The sequence below is a fragment of the Dreissena polymorpha genome, chromosome 13 (assembly GCF_020536995.1).
Source record: "Dreissena polymorpha isolate Duluth1 chromosome 13, UMN_Dpol_1.0, whole genome shotgun sequence".
Classification (NCBI taxonomy): domain Eukaryota; kingdom Metazoa; phylum Mollusca; class Bivalvia; order Myida; family Dreissenidae; genus Dreissena; species Dreissena polymorpha.
The window spans coordinates 68,697,523-68,705,909 of record NC_068367.1 but is presented as its reverse complement, the minus strand read 5'-3'; the positions used below and the strand labels follow the sequence as shown (position 1 = coordinate 68,705,909).

Genomic DNA, 8,387 nt, shown 5'->3' with positions numbered 1-8,387 from the left:
TAAAGCACATTATACTTGATATTATAGTTTCCGTCTGTTATATCATAATTGACCATTTAAATCGCGGAAACAAGAAATTAACAGTTTCTGAATTGGAACAACCCATTATATGAACGTCCGAACCTAACTATGTAAATATGTTGTGCAGTTGGAACACTTTTGCAAATGGTTCAATAGATTGTAAGATATACCAATAAGTATCCGTATCACATTGCAATGTTCGCAGTGGTTACCTCCTCTATGTGTTAACGGTAGCCATCGCATTCACATGTAATAGTGTTAAGGATCTGAGAGCATTTATAGTTTGCAGCTTTTTGTAAGTTGATAAATATCAGTGCAATTGTCGAAAAAACTATTGATCATTGTATGTGGTTTTTATTCATAACTCATGTTTTATATTTTGTTTAATTTCATACAAGTTTGTCTGATCTTAAGATATTCCTTGGAGACTATCCAAATATATGGTTTAAAGACACACCTAACAAATGAAATATATAACGAGTACAAAATATAAACATATATAATATTTGAATCGACCATTATCACGTGGTGTGTAATAGGAGCTGATATTTCATACGATACCCCGAACCAGACAAATATGTTCGCGGATGTTGACATAATTTTTCTGCCTTTCTAAAACTGACCAATTCCAAACTTGCCGAGGACTTGAGCGAGTAACTTAGATGCGGCCAACTTTTCAATGTCAGGTGCCGCGCAACATGGCTCAAAATCGATACAATCTGCCTCATCTTCTTCATCGCCTTCATCCGTTTCCATTTGTTGGACATGTTCCTATTGAAGCAGCAGTTTTTATGTATAACAAGTTAAACAATTTTGAGAGAGTGCACAATGATATCACAATAACACAATATGGTACTTTTTCAAACATAAAACCATCTTAGAATACAATTTAAAGCTAATAATACGTTTTTTTTTCTTTTTTGGCATAATTATGATATATGCTGTGGAAACATATTCAGACGAAACCGAAACATAAAATTTCGAAGGTCAAGAGCATCATGGCCCAATGTCGCTCAACTGGAACGCGCAGGAACTTAACTTTTCTGAGAAGGTGAAGTTCAAAATAATGACAGTATTTATGAAACATAAATATTTAATTTCTAGGCACATTTTTATTTTTGAACTCGACAGAGATATCATTAAAACAAATGTTTTGACCGAGGCTAATGAAGAGTGGACCTATTTTTGAGCTCACATGACCCAGTTTCTAATTAAGCCGAGATTTTATTGTGAACATGTTCTGACCAAGTTTCATGAAGGTATGCAAACATATGTGGTCAATAGAGCCTTTATAAGTTTCACAGCAAAAGCCATATCAGAAAAAAGTGCGCAACTCCTGGCGGCCATGTTTTTTGACGTACATTAACCATGTCTAAATCAAAAAAATGTTTTTCGACGAACACTTACCATTTTCAAAAATAACCAAGCCATCATTAGACAAACGTTATGACTAGGTTTTATGAAGATGACACTAAAGATGACTTCTAGAGTGTTCACAAGGTTTTATTATAACCATCAAAGGAAAACTTCCCCGCCCCGCAATATTATTCGACAAGCCATAACCTTGTGAAACTCGGGAGAGCTATCATTAAAAAAATGTTCTGATCATGTTCTTTGAGGATTGGATTAAAACTTTGACTTCTAGAGTTTCCACAAGCTTTTTCTTCAAATAGACCTAGTGATGTAGTGTTAAACCTCCCGCGAACCAGTTTCGAACTCGGCCAAGATATCATTAGAACCGAGTTCTGATCAAGTTTCATGAAGATCTTGAAATAAATGTGACCTATAGAGTGTTCGCAAGGTAAATATTGACGACTCACGACAGGCAACACACGACAGACGACGCACGACGGACACAAGTTCACCATGAGCACGTTGTGCTCAGTTGAGCTGAAAGGATGTGCAATTAACTACATAACGGGTATTATACATATAACTAATACCGAATCCATGTGAAAAGATTTTTGTTTTAACGACAAAACACATACATGTAATCACTATTAATGTTCACTTTTTTTCCCCCAAATGTTGGCAAAAATTACCCAGCCAAAAGCACGTTCACGTGCAATGAACATTTCCATAAAGCTGCAATTAATTGTGGCCAGTTATTAATGAGAACATTATAACGGACGAACAAGTAGGCGTTAGTTTGCTCACCCGAACAGTTTTCTGCGAGAATTAGTAATCTAAATATTTAAATATTAGTAAAGAAACATACTGAAAGGAGGATGGCCTGGAATCGTTCAGGAAACATTAGTTTCGCCACCTCCATGAGGAATTGTCCACTAGGCTGATCAAAATCGTGAAGAACTGAAACAATAAAAAAAATGACAGATTTGCATTTGGAACATTAAACGAATTGCATAGTTATTACTTGTATGTGTGCACCACATGACCATTTATAAATATATTAATTCAAATAAACATACATAATAATAAATCAATCATAGTATTATAAAAGTGAAAAGTAATGTATCCTACATTATTTAAACAAGGGCTGTTTGTAAAACATGCATGCCCCCCAAATGGGCTGTCCGTTTTAGTGGCAGCCATCGTGTGAATACGTTTTTTGTCACTATGACCTTGACCTTTGACCTAGTGACCTGAAAATCAACAGGGGTCATCTGCGAGTCACGATCAATGTACCTATGAAGTGTCATGATCCTAGGCAAAAGCGTTCTTGAGTTATCATCCGAAAATCATTTTACTATTTCGGGTCACCGTGACCTTGACCTTTGACCTTGTGATATCAAAATCAATAGGGGTCATCTGCGAGTCATGATCAATCTACCTGTGAAGTTTCATGATCCTAGGCATATGCGTTCTTGAGTTATCATCCAAAAACCATTTTACTATTTCGGGTCACCGTGACCTTGACCTTTGACCTAGTGACCTCAAAATCAATAGGGGTCATCTGCGAGTCATGATAATCTACCCATGAAGCTTCATGATCCTAGGCGTATGCGTTCTTGAGTTATCATTCAAAAACCATTTTACTATTTCGGGTCACCGTGACCTTGACCTTTGACCTAGTGACCTCAAAATCAATAGGGGTCATCTGCGAGTCATGATCAATGAAGTTTCATGATCCTAGGCCCCGACAGACCGACCGACAGACCGACAGACCGACCGACATGAGCAAAGCAATATACCCCCTCTTCATAGAAAGGGGGAAATAATAACTCTGGTCCAGTGTCTTACACTAAGCGATAAATTGAACCTAAATAGATGAACCATAATATAATGTGAACTATTTTCACAGCGGACACATCGATAATAACACGCTACAAACCATGCTGACTTATGTAAAATCCTCCCGAGATATAATTTTATATAATTTTAAAAGTAGTTAAATAACGAACTATTGGTACTTGATTATTATTAAATATAATAATACAACTATTTACATTTATAGCGTTTAGTCACAACGATACGTTTTCTAGATAGCGCTGCACTTTTAAAAGTATTATCTCCAGGAACCAACAATGTTTACCTCTTTATGAAAAAGTGTTTCTTTTTGGAAAACAACGTTTATATGCTGTCGGATTTCGAACAAATTTGTAAACGAATATCATTTTTTGTTCCACCTTCTTTGCGGGTGTCTCCAAAGTTATTACATTCTGAGAAACGTGGATTGCATAGAAGCGATTTAATTTTTATTTAAATGGCAGAATTAATATCATACACAAAGCATTGTTAAGCTGTTGCTTGACATCACGTCTAAGCTTTCTAATATTTCCATACTTGACAGCTGTATCGATGAGCTGTATCGATGAGACTGATGATCTCATACTTGTCGGACAGGTCCATCTATAGAGATTTTTCTAACGTTAAATAGTATGTCGATGTATTGTTTGACAGATAGAACTGGGACCAACAAAATACGTGTGTTTAGCAGACATAAGATCGTAACTATCTGAAATATAAGTGTTACATTGTGACTGAGCATTTCAAATTAAACATACCTGTTCAAATACATTTCTGTAATTTGTCCTCGAAATCCTTAACACTATTGAACGTGTTAGTGGTATACAATCCACTGAATACTCGCAGGGCCTCCTTGTGGTCTTTCAAAATTTTATTAGTGTGCTTTTCATGTTCAGCCACATATGCATTTTCTTCACATTTTGTTGCTCCTCCAAAGTCAATCACCTTTACGCGCATGTCACTGTCTAGCATCAAATTACCACCTAAAATAAGGTTGTTTACTAAAAATAATGATTATTTGAATACCTGTATTTTGTTAATATATATATAAATTAAATATACATGCCGTATTATCAATTCATTACAAAAGAACCAGTGTTAACAGTCCAACATTTTCTGGATGACGCATGACATATGGTTCATCGCGCACAGAGAATACAAATTATTCCATATCCAGCTATATTATTGTAATTTGATTTATTGGAAACATTTAAGTGAATTGGAACCATTTAAATATAAGTATTTTTTTCTTTACTAACCGTGCACGTCGTTGTGCGCCCACCCCTTATCATGTATAGCAGAGATTGCGTCAAGGCTTCTGTCCAGCACATGCAGAGAGAAAGGCTTCACCAAATGGCGATGTTGATCATCTCTGAGTTTAAACATATACTCATCCATGATACTGGTTAGTGTTTTCCTGTAATAGTAAACACATTCAATTATTATGTCATTTTTGCATGTTGTGGCTGTTATCTCAGAACGTAGAGGAACATTCAAATTGTAAAATGGCATCTATTTGACTTTTGTACAGTATAGCTTTTACAACAACATAATTGGAATACAAAACATACTCATATAGTTCCTGTTTATTTATGTTTATAGGTTTCAAACTGGAGGGACAATTTTATTTTTACTTTTTAGTGGACCAATAAAGTTCAAGAATCTCGTTTTAGTATCTTTTAAGTTTTCTTTTAAAAATTAATTTTACTAGAAGGGTACACGAAGAACAATCCTAATCCATAAAACGTAATTGTATGCTTTTTAAATTGTTGTTTAAATAGGCCAACAGTATTTAAACTTGTATCAAAACCATATTTAGAGCATTGGCAAGTATGACATTCATCTTTGAACTAGGAACATAGGACTTACATGCAATATCTCGATACCAAATGTTTAACGTTTAGGACAAGTAACATGTAAATGAATTTACATTTGTCGGATGAATGAAAATGTTACAGTCAAGATCTATATTCTGCCAATATTCTACCAGAGAATTTCGAGCTAGGACACGGGCTTTATATTAACAAGCCGTCTTCACGTGGTGAACGTTTGTGGATAATGATTTTTGAGCGTTCTTCTGGAGATCAATTATTTAATGGTAAAACTCAAGTACGATAAAAGACTTATTTGTGTACAAATTGACGCCATGTAAAGAGTAAAACCTTAACATTGGGAGTGCCAAACAAACAAAATGTCTTAAATGTTTTCTTGTAATACCTTTTATAATCCCCATGTGTATTTTGATCTTGTTGTTGACAATTTGGAACAAGAACATCCTGGGTACATTACCGGAGGCATTCAAATCAATCCAGCATCGCACTTCGTTTTCGGCATTGATTGAAATCATGACCTTTAAATTGTCGAAAGTCGGTCTAAGTAAATTAATACATAACCGATCGCATTTTGTAAACATCAGATGTTTCTAGTTAAGTTTATATGGAGCATTATATAAACTTCAGATGTTTCTAGTTTAGTATATATGAACATATGTATTGTAAGCTACCTTACATGTAAGATACAATTGCTCATCTCTATGCGCTCAATTGTAGTTTGAGTTTGAGTCCAGCAACAAACTCTTAGAAGGAAGACGGAGACCGTTTAACGTTTTCCATAATGCATCTTTATTCAGACAAGCATTAAATATTATATAATACAATAATATCTCTAGACTGTTAGAGTTGACTTAAAAAGGATGGACGTTTGGTGAACAGTTGCTCTGCTTTAAGGTTGTCAACATCATAAATAGTACTGATATTTTATGAAATACTAAAAACGCTCGTTTAAGTTAAATACCAGAAGTTAGTAGTTAATGTACAAACAAATTCTGATTATTACTTCTAATTCGTGAAATGAAAATGTTTTATGAAGTATTACTGTTTGTTTCTTACTTTTTGGAAGGGTTTTCAATTGATCGAACAGTGATGTTTGTTGTTAGCAACTGTTGCCAAAACTGTGCGGATAACCTCCTTTTATACCCTTTGGATGCTGCAGATTTGGCTGCAGCCAAAGATTCAGCTGCAGCCAATCACAATCCTGCAGCATCCTGCACCATGTATGGAAGTAATGCGGTTACATGTAAACAAGAACATACTTCTAAAAATAATAAATCGACAATCATCATAAATATCACATCTTAATCAAAGAAGGCAATAAGTTTGATGACTTGAAACAATAGACACCTTTAAATATGCATGTATAACAATACAATATTAAATGCTGCAGCATGAAATCTTAAGAAATTCTTACGCATTCAGCGTATCAAATAGTTCCCTGCAAACTATTATGTTTTAACAGTTAATATAAATGAAGAGTTTGCAAGTTATAATAAATATCATCTTTTTATACAAATAGAGGAGTGAATATTATAATTTTACAGCCTATTTTAAAGTCAAATGCATGCAATAACACTCCACCATATTCCTACGTATGACGTCATCAATATACATTGCTGCAACGATTTTGACAGTGCAGGAATTTCGAACATGTTGGATTATTCTCACAACAAACAACATATAATGGACTAAACACAAGGTAAATACAAATATATAAATATATTAAATCTTGGAGAACATTATCTTGCTAAATGCAGTGCACTGCATAGACAATATGTGAACAACAAAAATAATGTGCACCGATATTCGGATTAGGAATGAATTCGGATGATATTTACATGTTATACATGAAATATACATTACATTTCCCCCTCCTTAAAAGAATAAAATTCTCCTGAATTTTGAATGTTTACTACAATAACAAATTTAAAAGACAACAATAACAATAATGTTAATGAAATATGTTAACTTATGACAATACTTAACATTGAAAAAGGTTTACCACTATACATGTAAAAACATATACTTAATTCTTCTTCTGTTTCTTCAGACGAAGTGGCACATCCTTCAGGCGGGCAAGGAGATCATCAGGAGTCACGGGGAAGGGCATCAAAGGCGGACAGGACTGACATCTGGACATCTGGTGTAGTTGGATCTTCATTGAGGGCAATCAGTCGAACAAGATTGAAGTTCTGTTTCATTGTTGCTGCAAGGGCGTCGTTTTGAAGATCAAGGCTTCCAGGGAGTGCAAGAAAATTGTATCTAGCCCTCAGGAGAGATCTTGGAAGCGGCGTAGTGTGCGCATGGAGTGTCATAGCGACAAACTCGTAATAAAGCGTCTTCTGATCCGGAGCCCAGCAAGTCCATTCAGCAGGTGGCCAGGAGATAGTTGGAGTTATCTGGATACTGTTGACAGGAACATCATTCCATTCTCGTCGAGCTGGTGGAAGAAGTGGAAGTCGGCCTTCGAGAAGAAGCGAATGGGCCTTCGTCTTGAGGACTTCTTTGACCGAGGAATGGCGTGGTGTGGGGATGTAGACAGGAGGAAATCTGAAAGCTGATTTGTTCTTGGAGGACTGTGTTTGTGTTGGTACTTCTGCAGGCTCATAGTTTGGCGTTGATGATGTGTTCCCATGAGAAACTGGTGTAGGTGAAACGGGGTTGTAGAATGGGGAGCTGGAGTATAACGGTAATACTGCTGATGTTGGCTGATGATCACTGGTCTCTAGGTCTTCGGTGCGTTGCGGGGAGGATATTGAGACTGGTGTGGGACTGTGTAGGTCATTGTAGTCCAAATCAAGTTGAGTTAGACGTTCATCAATGATCAGATGTTTTGGAACTGGCGTAGACTCAGGTGTTTGAACAGTATGCAAATCAGATGTTGATTTGGGAAAGAGGACATCAGTTGTAGGTGAAGTTGCTGCATCGGGTATGAAAGACAATGTGGAAACGGCAGCAGGAGTGACGGAAGGCAAAGCAACTGGAACAAAGGCTTGTGTAGGGAGTGATGGACTTGAGGGTGAAGATGCTGTGGCGGCAAGATCAGGAGATTTTCTTGACGTGAAGGTGGCAAGATGGAGGACTACCACAGATTCAATCTGGTTGGGTTGAAGTCCAAGTAATGATGTAATAGAAGTATGATGGGATGGATTTCCTAATTCCCAATGACCTGATGGAATAAATACTTCCTTAGGCAGTGCATTCATACGTCGTACCAAACGGCTTACCAGACGAGCATCAGTCAATGCGGAGAGTGGGACTTTGGCTTTGATGTAAGTAGCATTGGAACAGCAAATGATGGTGCATCCAGTGCTATCCATAGTCACA

General features: G+C 36.3%; 1 long non-coding RNA gene across 1 annotated transcript; it reads right to left on the bottom strand.

Annotated features, from left to right (window-relative positions):
- Positions 1-359: 359 nt before the first annotated feature.
- LOC127856295 (uncharacterized) lies at positions 360-7,073 on the bottom strand. The gene is made up of 6 exons (XR_008037949.1): positions 6,117-7,073; positions 5,446-5,578; positions 4,488-4,645; positions 3,987-4,211; positions 2,240-2,331; positions 360-792 (listed from the first exon to the last, which is right to left on the bottom strand). It is a non-coding gene; the product is annotated as an uncharacterized LOC127856295 (long non-coding RNA).
- Between the last annotated feature and the right edge of the window lie 1,314 nt (positions 7,074-8,387).